General features: G+C 43.0%; 1 protein-coding gene and 1 long non-coding RNA gene across 3 annotated transcripts in view; one reads left to right on the top strand and one right to left on the bottom strand.

Moving 5' to 3' along the window:
• The window catches only part of LOC108096611, a 49,966-nt gene that overhangs the window by 13,565 nt on the left and 13,416 nt on the right, over nucleotides 1-22,985 (top strand). The gene's annotated exons all lie outside the window — the stretch shown is intronic.
• On the bottom strand, nucleotides 5,344-7,805 carry LOC108096619. Its single transcript, XR_001771717.2, has 2 exons — nucleotides 5,747-7,805; nucleotides 5,344-5,567 (listed from the first exon to the last, which is right to left on the bottom strand). It is a non-coding gene; the product is annotated as an uncharacterized LOC108096619 (long non-coding RNA).

The raw sequence follows: 22,985 nt of genomic DNA, 5'->3' as shown, positions 1-22,985 counted from the left end.
GATCTGGTTGAGAAGACAAGACTTCGACTCGCCAGCTGCACGTCCTCGACCTTTTCGCGATCGGCCAAGTGGCTGAAGTGGCTGCTGCCAGCTTTTCAATAACAATAAAAGCGATTCCCGCGATTCCCGATCCCCGCTCTCTAAATCACCTTGTCAGTCAGACAATGCGGCCTGGCGCGTGCTTCTGGCCAGGCCCAGATAAAAAAAAAAAAAAAATCCAGAGCCAGGGTTCCACTTCCACTTCCACATCCACGGGGAGATGCAGATGCAGATGCCAGACGATGACAGCTCCGAGCCGAGGCCTAGCCCCCATTTGGCTGGGCCATTAAATGGCAGCCCAGGTGGGCGTTGCCCCTCATCCCCCCTCATCCCCCTCCCAAACCCCTCTCCTAGATCCTCAGACAACAATGGCAACAGAGGCGTCATCTACCAGACTACGCCGGCTAACAAATGCGTCCGGGCTGGTTGATGATGACAGGTCCCAGGATCCGCGTAATGAGTTGCCCACACTTCTAGAAAACAGAAAGGAATGGCAAGGGAATTTATGGGTTGTAGGTGTACTTCCATTTTTAACTTAAATACATTTTAACTAAAAACTCACATATATCTGACACTTAATTAAAATAGGTTTCAGTTAATTTGAATAAAGTATCAGTAGTTACAAGGAAACATACTGTCTCAAAAACAAATGACTTTCTCCTAAAGAATTAATACAATTCCTCATCAGATAAGATTGATTGACTAAAAGCGAAATGTTCGCATGAAATATAAATATAATAAATTAATTCTTCGATTTGTTCATAGTCATGACTTAATGGTCACTCAATAAGAATGACATTTTCCTATTTTACCCGTTGTTCAATGTAGTTACACCCACGATATTCCCTAAATAACAACCAAGACTTTTTCAAGTGCATGTCTAAGGACCTCAACCTTTTGGAGTGGGCTCGAATTCCTGGGGGAGGCGCCTCCATTTGTCAAGTCAAAGTTTAAGCGGCGTCATGTGCATTAATTGTGGCAAATGTTTGTCTGAGCTCTGGGCCCAAAACAAACAGCTGGCGGGCAGGGGGCAGCTTACCAGCTGGCTAGCAGCTCGTGATTTCGGGGCGGTCTCGAGATTTTCAGCGTTTTTCAGCTTGAGCATGAGCGAAAGTGATTTCGGCCGCCGGCTGCATAAATCCTGCAATGAATAATTTAGTCGTTCGCCAGCCGGCGACCGTGGAATCGAATGGAAACGAACTGTTTTGCTGTTTTGGGGGAAACACTTAAGCCGCAGGAGTTTCCAGTGCCCAGCCCCATTTGACCACCCAAGCGTCAGTGGCGGCGGCGCCTTGGCGGCAAATTCATCACATGAGTGTCCCCCGCTTCCCAAAGTCCCGCCCCCTCCCTCCGGAGTCCCCTCCCTTGGCTCCCAACTGCTAAAACCCCGGGGCGACTACGCTAAATCGTGTGTGAATGGCTTGACGAACTGCAGCGGGACAGTGGGACAAATGGACAAGTTAATTGCAAATCTCAAGCAAACAAATGGGGTATGACATTTGCAAAAGCTTCTTTCCTCGAAAGGCATTTATTCAACAAGATTTTAATATGGGTTAATTTTTGTCAATGGGTAATTTATAAAAATGTTGTAATAGAATCTGAGATCAGTAATTGTTAGTAAAACTGTCATTTTAAATCCAATACTTAGCTTGCGTTAAAGCATAGAATTTTTAAATACCAGTTTGCCAGTTTCAGTCAATAAATTTTACTTTACGCTTTAGTAATTAGGATTTAAAATAATAAAGTCTTATAGCAAACAAAGCTTTAAAATGCTAACCTATTCTAATTACAAGCGACTAAATCAGCAGAAAACTTCTGTTTGTCCTTGTAACTATTTTGTGTCATACGAATGGAAAACCTTTTGTCTCTCAAAGCTAAATAAACAAAAAAGGCATTGGTTTTCGTACATTTTTTATCTGCAGTGTGGCTAATAACTTGGACCACTGAGTGTCTGACCACCGTGCCGAGATTTAATGGCCCAACCTGGCCCGGCCGGGCTTGACCATTACGGCGACCAATTAGTCATTCGGCACTGGTCTTACATGTCATCCGTCGGAGGGGTTTGGCCAAACAACCATTGAGCCAAAGAGTTAAAGCCAAAAGCCAAAGCCGGAGACAAACAGCGTACAGCGAACGACAAGCCAGCGAGCAGGCAGCCTGTAATTTGTTTGTCAATTAAAAGCGTCGGCAACATGCAAAATGCCTTTTGTCCGACTCACTTTCGCAACATGTTGCACGTAGTCAGCACACCACTCACATATATATAAATACATATATATATTGCTGAAATAAATGAAAGCGAGGTCAAAGAATTCTTGAAAGAGGGGTCATTCCAAAAAAGAAAAAAAAAAGAAAGGGAAAGGGCGGAGGAAATGCCTTTGGAAGCGCCTCCGAATGCGGAAATTGGCGACAGCTGGCGCTCACTTTCAACCGGCGACTTCTTTTGTGGTTCTGCCTTGTCAGCGCTAATGGTGATATGCAAAAGGAAAACTTAAAGCCGAAAAACCAAAAAAAAAAAACAAAAAAAAAAAAACAACAGAAAACCGAAAGCGGTACAGCGGCAACAACAAATCACAGTGCCGCTGTTGCAGCTCATTATTTTAACGGTGCCGCCGGCGGCACTTTCTACCGACTGTCCAAAAATAAGCAGCCATGTTGCATATAGTCTCCATACACATTTGTGTTATTTTTGTTTCCACTTTTTCTCCCTGCGCTTTTTGGCCACAAATCCTAAAATGGCAAACGCGACATGTGCGACCGACTTAGCCAGGCAGAGGCGACAAGGTGATGGTGACACGTTGCCCGCCGAACGAGGATGGCAGCGTGATTGGGCCGGAAAACTCTGGGCCAAGTTAACATGAATCGGATGGGAGCATAACTTATTAAAGCATATATTTTAAGTAGAATATTTAGGGGATTAATTGATTTGGAATTAGTTGTTTTGTCAAATAATGTAGATAATAAATAGCCAGAAGTAATACTTCTTGCTGTAACAGAATAATTGAGATTAATTGTGTTGATATTCCATTTGAATATATATGAATAATCTGAACTTACTTCCAAATATTTTTATTTTTTATTGATTAAAGCTTATTTTGCTTGTAGAAATTTAATTGAATAATGATGTCTGAATAAACCCGTTTGCATTAACAGACTTTAAGGGAAAATGGTACTTCGTAATTGGTACTACTAATAAAATAACTATTTACAAATTTAGATAGCAAAACATCACTTAATTTACAAATTAATTTAACAGTTAAAACGTAAATATATGAATTAAAGTGATCGTATATTGTGATATCTGTGCCATGAGAAATCGATATTAAATAATTGATTCTTATAAAGACTTTGAGTTTTACTAATCACCCAAGATAACTTAACCAATTTCAATATCCCCCTTATACCAGTTTATATTCAATAAATCAGCCTATAAACTCCGTTCGACTAACTCCCAAGAAAAGCGAAAACTTAGTGAAATATCGCCACAACAATCTTTCGGATATTTCCATCGCTAGCAGCACTCAAAGTCGCAGCTGTGCCTTTTGGATTCGGAGTCGCAGTCGAAGTGGAAGTCGGATCGGAATCGAAGTCGGATCGGCTGGCAGATGCGTGTGCCTGCCTCTCGGCGAATAAATCTCAAATATAAATAATAAGCAAATATTTTATATTTGCCTTTGCGGGCAGAGTCTGTCTGGTCTTTGTCGCTCGCGATGCCCAATTTGGTTGGTTGGTTGGTCGGTTGGTTGGTTGGATTGGCGTTTTCGCCGGCGAGAAGACAAGATCGGCGGCTTTAGTGGGTCAGGCGGTCGATCGAGGGAATCGAAATTGAGACTGGCGCCTAGCTGGCGTCGATTGATTTTCATATTGGTCGCCGTGCAATTAAAAGCCCGCTTTCAAGCACTATTTGAGCTGCACTGCTAATTCGATCGCAACTGGAAGCCCCTGGAGCCCCGAAAGGAGCCCCCTGATTCTGATCATTCAATTAAAATATTTCATGGCACAGCGGCGAGTGGAGGCCCCGAGCTGAATTGATTGATCAAAGCGCAGAGAGCAATAAATAAAATGAGAAGCGAATAAAATGAATAAATGCAAGTGCCAGCTATGCGCCGCACATGTTCAACACTTTGCACTTCCTCATGGAGTGGGCATGGAATTTTGCTCGCTGCTCGCTGCTCCTCCTGCATCGGAATGCGAAATTAATGAAATCACATGCAGACGAGGCGGAAAAGTGCTGGCGGGAGGGAGGAGGCGGAAAGGGGAGGGGGAAGGAACCCAGGGGATACCAGGAAAACGGGGGGTACGACGATGAGGTGGCCAGACCGCCGCTGACAGTGATTAATGTCTGCTGCGGGAACAACAGAAACTGAAACCCGCACAGGGCAAGAATAAATTGGGCTTGGTCAGTAAATGATGTTTAATAAAGGAGTTTTTAAAACGATTTGATTTTCAAGAATTAATTGAATGGGATCCTTGAAAGATTCAATAAGGTTTTGCAATTTTTAAATATATATGTCATTTGCATACTTCAATTACCATTACTAAGAGATCACATTTTAAATGAAATTATTCGATATTCGTGATGTTAATAATTGATTTTAATTTATATCTCATTTAAACATTAAAACATATGTTATGTATATGAATCGAAACACGACAAGGTAATAATTGTTCAATATTTAAATTTCATATAAATTTTATCAATAACATATGTTGTTAATAAGGAATTAAAAGAATACTTTATAAGGAAATCGATTTTTTAAATGTCTTCAATGAGATACCTTTTTATATAGTTGAATTCTTGTTGCATTAAATTCCAATGCAGTTATTAATTCTCCCCTTTCAATGATGAAGACACTCGAAAACCAAAGAGAACTTCGATATTTTTAAGCTGACGTTTCCCCTGTGCATTAACCGACGCACACTCACATTAATGACACATTAAGAGCCAAAGAACAAATCACGGTCAAGTGGTGCTCCAGTCACTTGGGTGGCTTATTAAAAGCGAAAATAAGTCCCTCACAACATGTCTGCTTTGGAAGAAGAACGCTGACGAGGAAAGTAGCTTAGGTCCACAAAGGCGATGGAAACGAAATGGAATGTTAAAAGGGTTACCACAAAACAAAGAAGCTGAGGAAGGTGAGCTGGAGACCCATTAAAGTGAGTCAAAAGTAAAAGCCGTGCCACAGCGACAGTGTTGGAGATAATCCACTTAGGAGATACCAAGCTTCAGATAGATGGTGTGGAAAGCTTCCGTCTTGGGGTTGGTAATCCCTACCCAAAAAAAACCAAAACAGAACACTCATATTCCCTTATCTGCACTATATTTTCGAACTGGGGGGATTCTTAAGAGAGAGTTGACTCAATTCCATAGACTGATTCACTTGAGATCCACTAAATAATATAGTTTCCACCCATGGATAACTAAGTTCTTTGTTTCCTGCGCATGCGTCACGCGCCAGACATTCATCATCATCATCATTATGACGATCGTCTTCGTAATCGGCTGAGGAGAGAGTTAAATTACCGACCTGCGAACAAACTTTTGTTTTAACGACTGAAATATTCGGTAATAAGCAGAAATTCAAAACAGCCGCTCCGAGGAAAGTATCGCATTTCCAGTCGAAAACATTGCCCCTGGGCTTGGGTTACACATTATACAACATCGGAGAGACAATGAGCAGACGCAGCCGCAGCCGCAAAAACTCACATGGGTTTCCGCAAAAAACTCCGACGACAGTGGCCACTTATAATTTGTTTCATTAGCCAGCGTGAAATGCACTTTTGGCCAGCAGCTCCTTTTTGGCCAGAAAGCCATGGCTTTCCCGGCTCAAACTTGGTCAGCGTTCATAATTTTTCATAATTTCGCGTGGGCAGCCAGGCATTTGCATTTGCATTTACATTTGCCAGCCATCCAGCCAACCGACCGACCGACTGACTTCCTTACAGCTGGCTCTTTTTGGCTTCGAGTGTCTTTGGCTCCGTTTGTCTTTGTCCTCGGCCTCCGCAGCCGCCCATAGATTGCCACGCCCACTGTCCAATGTCCAGTGACCACTGGGCAGTGCGAGATGCAAACTGCCCACTGTGCGAATGGGCGACTATTTTTCATTTCAATTAAATTCGCATCGCGACTGCAAATCAAATCGATTGCCGGCGCATTTAACGCCTGTCACATTACTTTGCGAGCCCACTGTTCGCTCTTACGCAAGTGCCGGCACTCGTATCTGCGGGTCCACTGTATCTCAAAGATCCAGATGCAGTAGTGAGTAGTCCAAGGAGTGAGAAAAATATTGCATGCATTTGGAGGTATTTGTATTTAAATTGTTTCTAATTTTTTCTGGCACTCAAGAATTTTGTTAATGGCTGTTTAATTAAGTTGCCATAATAAAATGTTTGGACAGCACCACTTTAAATTCTAAATGGTGCTCGTAAAAATGTTAACATTTTCTAAAAGCATCCGGAAATACATATTTTTTTTATTGTATATGCTAATATGTTTGTTGGTTAAGAAAACAATATAAACCACTTTTAGTTTGATAAAATATCACGTCAAAAACTTACATACTTTACAATTTTAATAGAGCTACTTGTGACCTACTTGTGCAATATTTTTTCGCTGTGCAGGTGACACTTTGCCTTCGGTTTTCACTAGCACACATTCATGCTTGGCCGGCATAATAACGCTTTATTACGCTGGCTTTACTGCCATGTTTTCCACGGTGGCACAGTTTCCAGCGGAGCAGTTCCTTTCTGGCGGACATTGAGTGCGTGGGGCAGTCATCATTTGTTTGGGCTGGTTGGGCTAATGACATGTGCCTGGTCACGAAATGTGCTCCAGACACATTTGTTGCGCCCAAATGGTAATAGAACTCCTCGCATTTAGCGATGACAGCGTGAAATTCGAGCGGGATCGGGGGAAATCGGAGATGCATTTCGGGAGGGATAGAGTTTTCCGGGAAAAAAGTGGAGAAAGTAAAGAAAATATCTGAAGTCGATCAGAGACCTTTCCCATCCCTAGTTACTCTCCATTTCAACTCGACTGAGACGCGTGTCTAATTTATTATTGTGACCTTTGTCTGGTTTGCCGGGTTTCTCTGTTGTTTTAATTATTCACCGTGCTAAACACCTCAATTAAACAGATTGCAACCCCTCAGCAATCGCGTGTCAAAGTTGGATTTCCATTACAATGGCCGGTGTGTGTGAAGTCACCCTGCTTGAATGGGGATATGGTATTATACGTGTGCACTGCATATGCGATTCAAGGAGTGTCCTGAAAGGGCGAGCCACCCCTGGATCTCCTCCTCTTCCTCCCAACTCCTCCTCAGCCCTCGAATATTTGTTGTCCCAGTGCACGAGTGCGCCAATTTCCCGGGCACTCCCGAAAGCACGCAACAGTTTTCGCCGGTCGCAGCATCCCCCCCAAATGGTTGGGAAATCCCACCCCCTGTTTTCCATCTTCTCCCTCAAGAGTTGAATAAACCCGCATCGGCACTTGGACAGAGAGCAAAATAAATATAGAGTATTGGTACTGGCTTTAACGAGAATATGTTTGAGCTGTGAAAAGGTTTTTGAGTACAGACAATATTTTCTTAAGCTGTGAATCCTAGTTATTCAGATAACTAAATATAAATAAATATAAACAAAATTTAGCAAGATCTTGAATTATACAGTTTCATACTTCTTAATCATTACTGAAATATTTTCAATTCAAGCCTTATATGAGAAATGAGAATGTTATTTTTTAAAATACATATTGAAGAATTCATAAAAACTTTCATGACAAAATTATTGTTTAAAATAAATATTTGATTAAATATTTATAAAATAAAATTGGTTATTGTCCGCTACTTTAATTCAATAAATTATGCAACATACTTTTCAAAGTATTTTTCTACCAAACGAGGAAATATGAGAAGCCACAACATTCTCAGATATTAATGAGCTATCAAAATGAATGCAAGTGTTTTAAAGCAATCCGCTGATGACAATACGCAGCTGATTCGCTTTTGTTGCCTTCCGCTGAGTGACGAAATCTGTTCCAGCTCCGCATTGTTCGCATGTGGGGGAGATGTGAATAGGGGGAGTGGGAAAGGGGGGAAAGCAACAAACACTTTCACCGCTCACCGAAGAGCGGGCTGCAGTCCGCTGCAGTCAATACTCGTAAATCAAAAGACTCCACTCCACTCCAGTCCAGTCGACTCGAGTCGAGTCGAGTCTACTCCAAATGCAAGTCGCTGTGAATGCGACTATTACCCCAGTTTGAGGTCCAACCCTTGAGATACGGCGGCTGCACAAGGGGCCCACACATGGCATCCGGCAGATACGCGCATCTGCGGGATACACGACGCACAAGTGCAGCAGCGCAAGACAGTAGTCACCCCCTACGGAAGACGAGCGCCCACGCGCATGAGCACACAAACCGAAACTCGTTCTCCTTCTCTCCGCTTTTGCCTTCGCTTTTGCCCACTCTCTCTCCCGGCGACTGTTACATTTTGATTTGGGTTTCGACTGGGTTTTTGTTTTGTCGTTCAGTTTTCAGTTTTTAGTTTTCAGTCTCACGTTGACCGGTGAACATCGTCCAGGAAAACCCGAAGTGAAAACCCCCGAAAAACTCGCCACCACTGCAGCTGACCGTTTTTTGTTTAAACTCACCCGAAAAAAAAACAAAAAATATCCGTGTGTGTGCAGCGATGCATTTAAATTGTTTCTGAACGGCCCCACGGAATATACGATATATACATATATATATGCATATTTCGCTTCCGTTGCGCACCAATTGTTACCGCAGCCCCCGCCCCTTTGACACGCCCTCCCCCGCTGGCATAGCAAACATAAAAAAAAAAAACCAACAACAGAATACAACGGAAAATGTTTACAGTGTTTGGCAACTTTGTTGCCCCGAAACGAGGTCAATGCATTTCCAATTGCCGATAACAAAAAATGTGTAGCGAGCGCTCGAAAATCCGAAAATGTTAAGTTCAAAGTTAAGTGCACTGCAGCCCCAAGGCATTTACTTTAAATCATAAATAAATTAAGAATTTTCCACTCGAGTGAACAAACTTAAATGTGGATTCACTAGTGTGTGTACGAGTGTGTGCGTGTGTGTTGTGTATCTGTGTCTCTGGCAATAATTGCATGCCATAAAATGCCAGCAGCAACTTGTTATCAACGCGGCTGCTGTGCCTTGTAATCGGACTTCCACTTGAACTATATATCCCGTCTTTATTGGTCTTTATTGGATTACCAGTGGATGCAAGCGGGTTAAGAGGGTACAGTGGCCACTGGATACAGCAAACAACGGCGATAGCCAGGTGAGTGAGTGGACGGCAACGGCAACATTGTTGCCGCATCGATATGTTGACCCGGGAATTCCGCCGAGTGCAATGCTCTCTGCCGGGAACTAAGTGTGTCAGTGTCCACCCCCAAATTGGATTACACCCGCATCTCAAAGATATAGCAAATGCAGTGAAAAAAAATTAAGTTTAGCTTGGGAGGAAAAACAAATAGCAGATAGCATATCGCATTTCAAATGTAATTAATATCTGCACTAATTAAATCAGCAACTAGCCTTCTTAAGTTACAAAACACTGCACAGCCAACCAGCTTAAAATGTGTAATTTAATACTAGATTTCAATATATAATTTGATTTAAAATGATTCTTACGAAATTCGTTAAATCAATTAATGTTAGGTGTTAGGTATTCAGTACTCGTTTGGGCATTAAGTACCACAATCTGTCTTATAATAAATACTTCAAAGTAAACCATAACCAATTGTTTTAAATTAGTTCGAATTAAGCCATGAGTGGAATAAGATCGTATTATAGTAAACCCAAACTGTTTTACTGTGCACAATCGAAGTCAACTCATTGGCCCCCCGCGAACAAAGACAGAGATATAAATCTGTTCTATTGAAATCGAAAAAAGAAATCAAAGAGCCAGCGAACGACATGCGAAGGCGGCAGATAAAACGGATTATCGTGGCTCAAAGCGACAAGCACACATTAAATTAGTAAACAAAAGTCAACGACTGATGTTCGAGGGAGGGAAACCGTGTGGAAATGCGATATTGGGCCCAAGTACGGGCCACAGACGATAATGGCGAGCGGAGACCGCACGATGGGTGTACGATTTCCCAACCAGATCGGCGCAGATTGAGCCATAAGCCCGCAGTTACCGTTAAAGTCATTGATTCGCCATATCCATGGCAGTTAATTAATCAGCCCCCCGATTTGGGGTCACTACTATACTCTATATCGCGCGGGGTGTGAACTATGCGCAATTCACTTATCGCCCCAAGAAGCCCCAAAGTGAGCGGATTAAAAGACGCAAAAGCGACGAAAGATAATGGTCAGTGGGTTTAGCATAGAATTGCGGACAAAGAAGTTCAACGCTCGCACGAACAGTTAAATTACAGTGAGCCCTCGCTGGGCAAGATGGCCGGGGCCGATAAGAGTCTCTCGCATTCGTACCTGCAATCTGGGCCACGGCGTGACCAATTTTCCCTGGCCGTCCGGCCCTTTTCCGCAGGGAAAGCCCATGCGAATGGAGTTTTGGGGGGAATACCGGAAAAGAGAACTGTTATGTTCGGTTATTGCACGGGGAAAAATATGTAGAATGTTCCATTATAGCCCGGTGTTATAAATGTCGCAGTTTGTTTAAATTTGATATATAATATATATGACAAGTTAACATCTTACCAGAAGTGGAAAGAAAAATGATATGGTGACATTAACAAATATATTAATTACATTTCACATATGGAAACATAAATAAGAAACAATCTAAATTGGAAATATCCACTCAATTGCAAACCTACCTGTAACTAAAATGTTTCTTTTGCGAAGAGCTAAAAAACAAGATTAAATTAGTTTCGGAGGTGTGACCAATATGTAAATTAGTTTAAATAGAACTATAAAAAAGCATGAGATTTGTACTCTGATAAATACCGATCACTACTTTATATTGCAGATTATTTCAATTTTAATATGTAGGAATGTAGGTGTACATTTCCTCAAAGATATATTAAAAGAATTCCTATAAATATTGAATTTCTGGTATCAACAGTTGGTTGTCGTATGGTCTGGTTATTTAAATAAAATACTTGTGCATGCCAAGTGAGAATCTGGGAGTGGGTTTCTTTGTTTGCTCGCGTGGAATTGGCTGTAAACAGCTGTGGATCCGGCAGAACAGCTTTATTTTGGCAATTGAAATTCCCGGCTCGGGACGATCGGCAGTGACAGCTGAAGTGGGGCGGCTGGCTTTCGGGGCCCACAAGCCGGGCATAATAATAACCCTGAAAGTTTACTGACTTCCGTTGCAGCAACTGCAACACCAGAAACTCCAGCAACAGCAACAGCAGCAACACCAGCAACTGGCAACTGGCAACTTGGAGCCCGTAGGCAGGAGTCGTCCAAGAAGTGGAGGCAGCAGTGGGCCAGGGGCAAGGGCGATGGCCAACCGATGGCATCGGGGACACCCATGCTCCTTCGTGGCGAGTGGAGCACGTAGGTGGCGCTAGTGTTGTTTATGGAGAGGAGGAGGCGTTGGCTCCATTCTCCATTCTCCTGCTGCTGCTGCTGCCGCTGCTGCTGCTGCCTTCTTGCCTCCTGTTGGTGTCGTCTGCAATTTGTTGTTGTTTGCTGCCGGCATTGCAGTTGTACGATTGAACGAGTACCTGCAACCTGCGGCTAGAAAGGAGCTGCGATGTTAACAACCGTTGCTACGGTTCGGGTTTGGGTTTGGGTTTGGGTTTGGGCCCGGCCAAGAACCGTGTTAACTGAAAAGCGGCGGCTGCATTTCCACACGTTACCCGGCAGCAGCGACAATGACATGACAGCAGCAACATCAGCAACACGAGCAGCATCGGCAACACCAGCAACACCAGCAGCAACTCTATGGGCAGAGATCGCATCTGTGTATTTATCTTAATTAGGCGGGCGTTGGCCAAGTTAAAATGCATGAATCACTGGCGAACGGAGTGACAAGGCTCGAAAGATCCCAGCCAAGTTGAGTCGAGTAGGAAGCCTAAAAATAGCAGCTGCAATCGTGGGTAAACTACTAAACACCGGGATGAATTAAGCGAATATGAATTTATTTAACTGGATTTAGCTGAGGTATTTCAAAAGCCAGGTAAACGTAAACAAAAATACAAAAATACACTGAATCTTAAAAGTAAAGTATTTAGCATTTATCCAACAAAAAGTTTAGTTTAAATTTCAACGCTAAAGGATAGAGTATAGAAATAAATTTCAATCTTTCGTAAGTCATGAGTAAAATTTTATTTAACAAGCAAATACCCCTCACAAGTTATAAATGCATTCCTAAATTATTTTATAATACGTTTCTATTTATCTTATCGAAATTAATTAAATATTTTATTTATCTTTTCTGCATATTTTATGTATATATCCTTAAGCTAGAAATGCCAATTCCCCATAGGCCAATAGCAATTAATTAGAAATCGCTGAGCTACGAAAATTGATTTTACTTAATCAAGCCGCACACACACACACACACACACATATAAATACACTCTGGGACATCGAGAAAATGACGCTTTAAAAGTTTTTCGCTGTTGCCAAACGCACCAAAATTAATCAAGCGGTAAAGGCAGCAACAAAATATACAATGGCCGAAAAAAAAACAACAAAAACAACACTTTTATAGGCAGCGCTTGAATGCCCAAAATGCATATCGCTTGGATTCCAATACGAAATTTACCGTCGCATGGCATTTTTTTGGTTGTTGCCTGATTTTATTTTCAGTTTTGGACATAATTTACGTGATCATGGCGCGTCGATAGCAAGAAATTATCGACGCGCATGCGCAGTCCGCGTCCATGTTGCCGTTGCAGTTGCAATGCTTGTTGCAGTTGCCGTTGTCGTTGTTGCTGTTGCTATTGCTGCTTGGTTTCTAATTGTTGCGCGCGTTTGTGAAATTTATTGCGTTTCGATCGTTTTTCTTCTGCATTCACGTAACGCCAAAAAGCGAAAAACGTCGCGGATCCAAGCTTACAACTTCATTTCGCCTTGGCGATTTGGTAGCCGCGATACGGCCCGCAAAAGCGAAATTTATTTTTATGTTAATGGCTGTGGCGGTTCGGCGAACGCATTTCGTGAAAGGAAAAGCCATATCGATGGGGTGCCCTGGCGGAAAAGGAAAACAGAAAACAGAAAACAAAAGTAAAGGTTTTCAATTGGGGGCGCTGGCCGAAGGGCGTGGCAGACACATGTTTCCTGTTCGGCATTTCGCATTGCTGATCGCTGACTTTGCCGCCGAGAATCAGAACGGCGGTCGCAGCTGCTCTTTGTTTGCCCCATCGATCGGTGAACCGAGCTCCAGTCGGATTTTGACAGCTTCCTTCCGCTCCCCTCCCGAAAGCCGAGGAATTTACGACCTGCAGGGGGATGACTCATCCTGGTGAGAAGTACTATATGAGTATATGCATCATGCATCACAATCCAGATTCTCGGGCAGCGTGTGAACGAAAGCCGGGGTGTCTGGATTGGGGTAATCGATACGCTGTTTGTTGTGACAGTGGACCGATAAACATCCGCCGGTTCAGATTTTGGCAACCTGAACCACATGGAGCGGGGGATTCTATTTGCGTCGTATTAGTCGGACTGCCAGTGCGTGGAGATCAAAGAAAGAGTTCTGCTGAATGTCTGAACGGAGATAAAAGCTATTCTGCACCTTCTCGTATTTTTCTTATGGTTTTTTCCTACCTTGCACAATTTCTGTGCTCAAAATACACTCTAATTACAAAGGAATTTATATATCAGTTGCCCCTTTTACCTAACTTTAGTATAATAAAATAATTAAAATTTAGTTTTCGCAAAATTGTTTATTATTATATTTGCTCATTTATTGGTACACTCTTTTTTGATTTACATATTTCAATCATTTGAAATATTAAATTCAATATTGCTTAAAATATATAATGTATAGGTACAATTAAAAAAGGTTAAATGATAAATAAATTTTAACACAATTATTCCAAACAAATCAATTTTTAATTTTGACTTACAAGCACAACATTTTATATATATTATTTATATATTTATAATGCAAACATTTTTAAAAAGAAATCTAATTTAGATAGAACGTTGCCTTATAAGTTTCATTGCTTTTATTTTATGGCAGTTTTGTAAACTAAAACCCAAAGGTCTAAAAAATGGCCTTCTTGAATATACATTTTTTCAACATTATTCTTCGAGTGGTTCACCTTTTCCTTTGGCATCTCGCACTCTATAATCACCATTAGCCATTCGCATCTGCGTTTGCCACATGCAGCATACAGCAAACAGCGTGCAGCACATAATTTGTGGTGCGTTGCATCTGCAACTCGGCAATTTCGCAATCGTCGAAATGCAATTCGAGTGCAATCATTTATCTGCCGCCTCGCTGGCACAATTTTTCATTTTCCATTTTTCATTTTCATTTTCGCCGGCGAATCGATCGAATCCTGCGAATGCGAATGAGCAAATATTGATGCTGGGAGGAGTTTGCAGTTTGCAGTTTTCAGTTTGCAGTTTGGTCTTGGCTCCCAAGACAATCGATTACCGGACCGCGGCGCAAACGTAATCAGACAAATTCAATTTGCGGCAATTTGCATGCCGCGTTCGTTCGTGAAAAATGACAATTGCTGTTGCGGCGCAGCGATGTTGCTGTTGCCATGTTGCTGTTGCTGCTCTTGCCATATTGCTGCCGTCATTCTAAGGCTGCGCCCGTTGCCAAGGCTGAATTGTGTTTTTGTTTTTGTTAACCGCCTGGCTACCTGGTTCATGGCTGTTGCACATTTGGCGCCTTATCGCCGCACTCGCATCTGCCAGCAACACACAGACCAGCAACTTGCAACCAGCAACTAGCAACTTGCAACTTGCAGCAGCAAAAACGATCTTTGGGGAGCGGGGAGAGCAGCAGGTTCGAGTTTTGTTTTGGCCATTGCAGGAAATGAAAAATTGGCAAACATGCCACGCTTTGCTCTCCACAGACATGCATATGTTGCACATAATTGGCGTTTATGCCACAAGCGACGAAATGCAACCAGCAACCAGCAACCTGCAACCTGCAAACTTGCAATGGCAACTGCAACTAATGTTGCTGATGCGTTGTTGATACGCCTGGATTTTCGGTTTTTTTTCGGATTTTTCGGGGTGTGTCGCCTGCAGCCGAATGCGGCCACTTTTAGGCGCACTCACTTAACCTTTGAACTCGACATGTTGTCGCCGCTGAAACGTGATTAAATTTAATTAACATTCGCTTCCTAAAAGGTTGCTGGCTATGTGAAATTTAGTCATTAGTTGTTGTTATTGCGCGGCCATTAGCCACGCCCACCGCCGATCACGATCCGCCTGCTGCAGGTGCCACATGCTGCCATTGCCATTAGAGTGGCCAAAAAAACAAGTAAAAAAATCGAGAAGTTGAGAAAAAAGAGGTAACATCACAGCACGATTGAATTAGCATAACGCAAACGGGGTTACTGCCAAGTTTCAAATCGGATTCGGCGATAAAGATGGCGTGTCTGCGACACACGAAAAGAATTTAATTAGGCGACTGCGTTTCGTTCTGTTCTGTTTGGCTTGCCACGGCTTTTCCAGGTCATCAGCTTGCCACACGCCACATGGGGGGAGAATGTTAGGGAAATGCGAGGGAAACGCAAGGAAAATGCGAGGAATACGGCGTCATTAAGCGAAAGCTTTGCGGCATGTCAACACGGGCATTTGCCGTAAATCAAATGCACAAACTTCTGCTGATCCCTGTACCAAATCTCGGCCCCTTTCCCATTTTCTCAGCACAATTTGTCCGAGGAACGGGCGCAGGAATGTCGCAATCAAAATTTCAACATCATGTTGCCTCGATCGGGGGAAGAAAAAAGTGGGAGAACTATTTATAGCTGCAGTCGATCGCCAGTCCATTGGGCCAAATGTTTCCGAAGTAGATTCTGGATATCTGGCATTGCACAAGAAAGGCAACAGACGGGGGCAACCTCATCACAATAATGGAATAGAGCGCCCGAAACTCACTTGAATGGCACTCTGAATACGCTTCTAATTGGCGCAAATTATTGAAAGATCTTCTCCAGATTGTTGGTCTCCCGAAGCCCCTGAAATTGCCAGCAATTTGTTTCATCTTCTTCGGGACTCTGGAGGAGGCATAAATCTTCTATTGGGGCTGCTGCTCTCCTCCGACAACAAAGTATTAAATTACCATAAATTAATATTATGGTCAGGCATTTAATTAGAATGCCAGACAGGGGATAAAAGAAAGGGAATGTTCCCCAAAAAAGAAATGAGGGAACTATGGCCAAGGCTCTGACACTAAACTTGACCCACAAAAAATATAGTTGTCTCTTCTTTATGGATCAATTAAGGCTGGAGAACTCTATTCAGACTTAACTATCACATAAAAAAGATTAGAAAAACTTCTGCACAGAAAAAGTTTGCGAAATAGAGATTGATTTCTGAATTAAAGGAAAAAAAGTTCTGGAAATTATGTTTATGTTTTTTAACAATCAGAAAAATGTTTTAAAATATACGTCAATTATTCATATTTAATTTTGCGCTCATTTTTATTTCTTAAAGAACGAATAGTGTTAATTTTTTTTTTTTATTAAAAAAAAAAAAATGTATTATATCATTGGTTTTTTTTTTATTAACTGTGACTGATGAGGAATATAATGTTGAAACGCGTGTTCTAAAACTCAAAATGAATTGCACATTGCAAACAATTTCTACCTCGTGTTGTGGTTTTTTTTTTCTGAGTGCCATTCTCAATTGATGTTGATGAATGTGTTGCGTGCTTTAATTCGTTCGAATGTGTGGCAGACTGAGTCCAGATCGCAGATCTCCCACTGCGAGTGTGGCCCCGTTTTGCGGAGGTGGATACTCCGCGGAGCCACTAATTAGTCACAATTTCCAGCAACATGGGCAGTGTCAAAGGTCTGCGAGTTATTTTTATCCGTCGTGTTGCCGCATCATGCTGCGGGCAGCAGAATGTTGCACACTGCTGCGCATGTGCAACCAATTATTAATTGCATATGCAACATAGCTGCATTCCTGCGGATTGGGGGATTGGAGGACTGGCGGATTGGAGGAGTCATCTGAGTCAGCAGTTTGCTCTTGCAGCGTGGCGCCGATCGTCGTCAGAGGCGTCAACGGCGTGTGCCCGTCTCTTTCTTGGCCAGAATGTGTGGGTGGGTTGCCGTTGCCTGTTGCCTCTTGCCTGTTGCCTGTTGTTGCCACAGACTATTAGCCAACCAGTCGGAGGAGACAGGCTCTCCGCTTTCCACTCTCCCTTCTCCGCTCTCCACTCTCCGCCCAGCGGGCAATCTACCATACTCATATATACATATATTCGCCGACAGAATATGCCAATCCTGGCCAGAACCCATAGAGTATCGCCGGATCGGTGGGTTCGAGCTGCACTTTCTGTCGCGCCCCTTTTTGCATTGCTTATTAAATTACAAAACAACGGCCCACACATAAATAAACGTGCCGAGCTCTTCCTTGGCCAGGCATTAGATGATGGCAATAGGAAATGCCTGCCTCCTTTACCCTCCCTCTTCCCCCGCTCTTTCCCCTTTCCCCTTCCCCCTCCCCCTTTCCCCTTCCATCGATCTTATGAAAAATTCCTAGCGCTTGGCGTCTATAATTAAGCGTGAAATGTTGCTGGCGTTACGCCGCATTCCTTGAACCGAGTCGAGCCCTTCGGCTATAAAAGCGAACCCAAGACCGCGAAGGAAGATCCACAGTCTCAACTTAGGTTCTAAGTGCACTGGAAAAAATATGGCTACTTTAAGGGATTTTTACAGCCTGAAATATGATGTGTAATTATCCCTAATAAACCTTGAAAGCCTAATTAGACTGCTTGCTAATTATGAACGTAAAATAGATAATCACCAATTTAATTTTACTACGCATCAATATTAAAATTAACTACTTTTTCTTAAGGTTTTATGAGGCCTATTTCTGTATAAGACTTCAATTTATTTCGCTTCAAAGAAGACAGACAAAATTCGTTATATTATTCTGTTTTAAAGGCAAAACAGCAGCATTTCTTAATTATTATTCTTATTATTACCAAGTTCAAGAACTCCATTATTTTATGGAAAAATATTTACTGCCTATAAAAATACCCCAAAAAGTGTTTAATATTTCTCGGTGTGGAGTTGATATCCCAGTAAAAGACGCAGACAAAGACGAAGGCCAAGAGCAGTCGCTTTTATGGGTTCCTTGTGCAGCGGCAGCAATTCTTATTAATTGCAAGTGTCCGCACTTACTTTGCAACATGTTGCAATTAGAATCTCTCTCTCCCTCTTTGTTGACGGAAGTCAATTCAAATTAAGACCCCCGAAGGCCCGGCCCAGAGTTCAATGATCTTGGCCAAGACACCGAGGACTTGCTGCTGCTGCTGCTGTTGCTGCTGTTGCTGCTGCTGCTCCTGCAACATGTGGCAACAGGGCCGCGAAAATTGATTTCTCTTGTTAGGGTTTTAGCGCTTTTTCGGATAGCCATCCGGACCATTTAGCCGATCTGTTGGACCGTCTTGGCCGGGTAGCAATTAAAATAAATTGCCTGGCCAGCGCGCGGTTTCAGCCACATCTAGTGTTGGCCATCTAACGTGGCTAGCTGTCGATAGAATTGGCACCACGACCAAGACCAAGTGTTGCAACTCCTTGCTCCTCATGGCCATCAAATTAAAGCGCTAAATTGTTGCTCGCCTTTTCCTGTCTTCCATCACGCCAGCCAGACGATGCTTCATTAACATATGTTCGAGATCGGGAGTCTGGAATCGGGAATCGGGAATCAGGAATAGGGATATAGCCAGCTCTGAGTTACGAACCCGCAGAGTGTCAGAGAAACTTAACGATGCCACCAGACCAAACCAAAAGCAAACCAAAGCGAACTCGATCTGCTCATCAATTAAAGAAGTGGCCATAATTTGATTGTTTTAGTGGCTGAGTGGCAGTGGCTTGACCTGCTTTTTATGGCCACGCCGCGATTTTCCACTTGCCAATTACGGCTGCCACAAAACAGCTGCCACGCCGGTGGTCGATGGTCGATGGTCGTTGTGCCAATCTTGGCCCGAACTGGATGACAGTCGATGGCCTCAAACCCGGCGATTCTCTCGTTCTCTCGTTTTTCCCGCTCCTTTATTTTTCCCCCCCGGGCGGCGATTTTCGCTGGAAAATCTCTGCTGCCACGCGGCGCGGAGAGCATTGACCATTAATTGATGCCTTTCAAAAGCATTGACATTGGATCTAGCTGCGGCATGTGGTCCACTGCCTTGGGCGGCGATGTGGCACAGCCTCGTGTGGCGGAGTGGAGCTCAGTGTGGCGTGTGGATCGGCTCCAAATGAGGGAAGGCACCGCATTCCGCGGATGCGGCCTTGCTAAATAGGGGCATCTATTGGCCATCCTTGGGGACGGCCAAGATCGCAATTTCCCTCGATCAGCCAGCAATCAGGCCGAGTCGAGTCCCTTTTGGCGCAAGTAACTTTATCACTTTGAGGGGAATAAGTGGGATTCTCGGGAAGGAGCGCACTTCATTTTTACTGCTACCTACTAAAATGCCTGCATTTATTTGTGTAACAACAATTGCCTAATGGATATTGTCGTGAACATACTAAAATAGATTTCACATTTAAGAGGGAAAAGCGTTCTGTCTACTATTTCCTAAGTAAAAGGCAGTGCAACAAAGTGGTTAAGAATTAAAGGAATAAGGATACTTATAAAAACATTATCCTTTAAGAAACTTCAAGATTTAATTCAAATAAAAATGTCATATTTTCTGATTAGTGGAACTGTATTTTCCAAAATCACAAACTTTTATAATAATAATACCAATAAATTATCCAATTATTTATACAATTATTTAATACTTGGGAGATTCAGATGTATTTTGCCAGGAAAAACTAAATAGTCAACAATAAATGGTTTTGTGTGTATTGCATTTATTGTACCTCAGCTTGAGTACCAGCTTAAGTAAAAAAGTAAGGGCCCTTGAACAGCACTGGGAACTGAAGAGCGACCTTCGATGACCCCAGACCCCATCCCAGAGTCCCGAACCGATTGTGATTGACTTGTCATAAAGAGGGCCAGCAGAACTTGTTAACCAAGCCAACAGAGATATCTTGGAGCCGCGAGCCCGAATGCAAATTTATCCAAGCGATACGGAGAGCAGCTTGTTTATGGAGCTCATTAGCGGTAGGCCATTACCGAGAAGCCAATGCGATCTTTCCAGCTGTCCAGCTGTCCGGCTGTCCAGTTGTTGGGTTGTCTGGCTGTCTGGTTGTCCAGCTCCTATCTAGAGTCAACACTACCCTCGAGTGGGTCCGCACTCAACTATATCGGTGCTGGGTGTCTTGGCCTTCAAACCAGACAGACGGGGTCTCTATCCGCGCGACAACTCCCACCAGTTCCCCCTCCTCCAGTTCCCCACCTCCGTTTGACTTACTGAATAACTGAGCGAGTGAGTGATTGACTGACTGATGGCTTGACTGGGTTACCAGTGTGTCGCCCACGTAGATGCGGCATTTTTTGGCGGCTGCAATCGCACTCGCAGTCGCAGTCCCTTATGCAATCGTGCTCCACATTAATCAATCAGCAGCGGAGGCAAAAAGCCTAAGCCCTGACTGACATTTCCTGGCCGCTTTATGCTTATGGCTCACAGCTTTTGGCTTTGGCTTTTGGCTCTTGGCTGATGCGTGTGCGATATGGGAAAATTGGAAATTGATTTCGAAAGCGAAAACCGCACGGCAACGGCTGCAAACCGCATGAAAATGTTGCCCGTCTGCGCAGATTAGCGTTTCTTGGCCCTGGCTAAAACCGCTTTCCATATTCAAGCTCCGATGGCTAATTAAATGCGACGGCCTTACATAATGGCAAAGCCACTCCCACTCCCTTTTGTCCCTCTCTCCTCCCAATTGATATCTCTATTGGCGGGGAAACTTAAGCCAGCCCTTGAACTGGTCATGACCATGTTTGCACTCACAAAAGGCCTCCTTATTTGGCACCGCCATCCGAAGCCAAACATGGGGTTAATGCCCCCGACTTTTCGCGGGATTAGTTTTGCACTCGATGCGGCTATATTTAGTGGGCAAAATTTGTTCACACTTTTATGCATTTTTCGCGCAGCTGCCATTCATCACGGGCATCGTCAGTGTTTTACGGCCAGAAAGGATCCTCGAAAGCGGCCAAGAAACGCCAGAGTCACGCAGTTCGTCATGTCAAAGTCAGGGAAGGCCATTGAAAATGCACGAGCTGCCCTCCTTTGAGGGGAAGTTCTTCAAGAACACGTCGACTGCACCTCAGACCCGCCTCCTCGGGCTGAAGTGCAAAGTGCAACAGCTCGGGCTGCTCCACTCCATGCCACTCCACTCCTCCACTGAAGTGTCGCCTGCCAGGATGAATACAAAAAAAAACCAAAAACAAAAACAAAAAGAGAGAGGATGGCACAGTGCATCTATGAAGGAGAAGTTCTGAGTTGCATCAAAATAAATACTAAAGAATTATGGTGCTTATAAAAAAAAATTACGAAAGAATCATACTTTATGTTATCTAGGGTCTCCATTCATAAAGAAAAATTTATAAAAAATTTTATTTAATGTTTAATGGAATTTAATTTAAGATGAAAGAATATTAAAAAATTGGAAATACATACTATAATCTTAAACAGAATAATAATAGTGTTTTGCAAGACTTTTTTAGTTACTAAAAGTGTACCAACTAAATTAATTCTTCACCCAGATCTTAAATAGAATTATAGAAGTGCCCATTAAAATGGTAAAAACTACATGCAAAGTAAATTGAGATTTTCGTGTTAAAGAGTTTTGTTTGCCCAAGAAAATTGCCGCTTGCCAAATAAATTTAAGTGCCCATCAAGAGCGAACTCATTTCGAAAGTGGAACCTTGTCCTATTTAGGATGGGCATGTTTTCCCCGCCGCGAAGCACTGTGCTCGAGGGAAGCCAAAGTTAATTTAGAACCAGCAGTCAGGCAATGTTTTATGAGATTTTAGCACTTTTCAGCCGTGGCATGTTTCGGCCAGGCGGCGGTTGTTTAATGGATGTCTGCCCGATGGAATTTAGCACGTTTTGCCACTCGCTCCGAGGAAAACTAATATGCCAGACTGCTCTTGGCCGGGCCAAGTGACATTTATGGCTTCCCAACCTGGCCAGAAAGTCTGGCTCTGGCTCTGGCTTCACGTGCAAATATGAACAAGATTTATAACTTTTGGCGGCGACATTTTCCTAGATTTTTGTTTGCTGCCGCTTTAAAAGGATTTCACTTTTTAGCTGGAAAAATGAGGGGAGTGGGTTCAAAAGAGGATTTCGGTTGTGGCATGGGGTCTTTGCTAAAAGCAAAAGTTGCCTTCTTGTTTGCCATTGCGTTGGCCCGGATGAGCAGCAGGCAGGCATCGTTTAAGTGCCTCCGATCCATGGACATGGATATCCAGCCCGGCTAAAAATAAAACCCAAATCCATTGCCCTCCGTGAGGGAGACCCATCTCGTGGAATTTTTATGCTTATGCGTCTGCGAGATTCGCTCAATTTCAAAAGAATTTCCAGCCTATTTGCGGAGGCTCTTCGAGTTTCGCTGGCGGAAAGCGGAAACGATCGTTAATCCTCGGGAAATTATCAATGGCTCTTAACGAACATTAGATGCAATTGGCTCACTTGAAGGATGGGGCTTAATTTTTATGGCCAGGCAGGGCCATTTTAGCCAGATCGTGAATGCAATCAGATTGAAGAAATCATGATTCCTTGGGTTTATGACTTCGGTTTTCACTATCTATTCAAAGGTGCAAGGTTAGTTGGTTTCTTGGTTTTCCTGTCTAATAATTATTAATAAAGTTTGAATAAAAATATTTTTTATAGAGACAAACATTTTAAGAATAAATGGAATGCTTTCGCTTTTAAAACTTAAACAAAATTTAAGACTGAAAT

Source organism: Drosophila ficusphila, unplaced genomic scaffold (assembly GCF_018152265.1).
Source record: "Drosophila ficusphila isolate 14025-0441.05 unplaced genomic scaffold, ASM1815226v1 contig_414, whole genome shotgun sequence".
Taxonomy (NCBI): domain Eukaryota; kingdom Metazoa; phylum Arthropoda; class Insecta; order Diptera; family Drosophilidae; genus Drosophila; species Drosophila ficusphila.
This window is presented reverse-complemented; position numbering and strand designations above follow the sequence as displayed.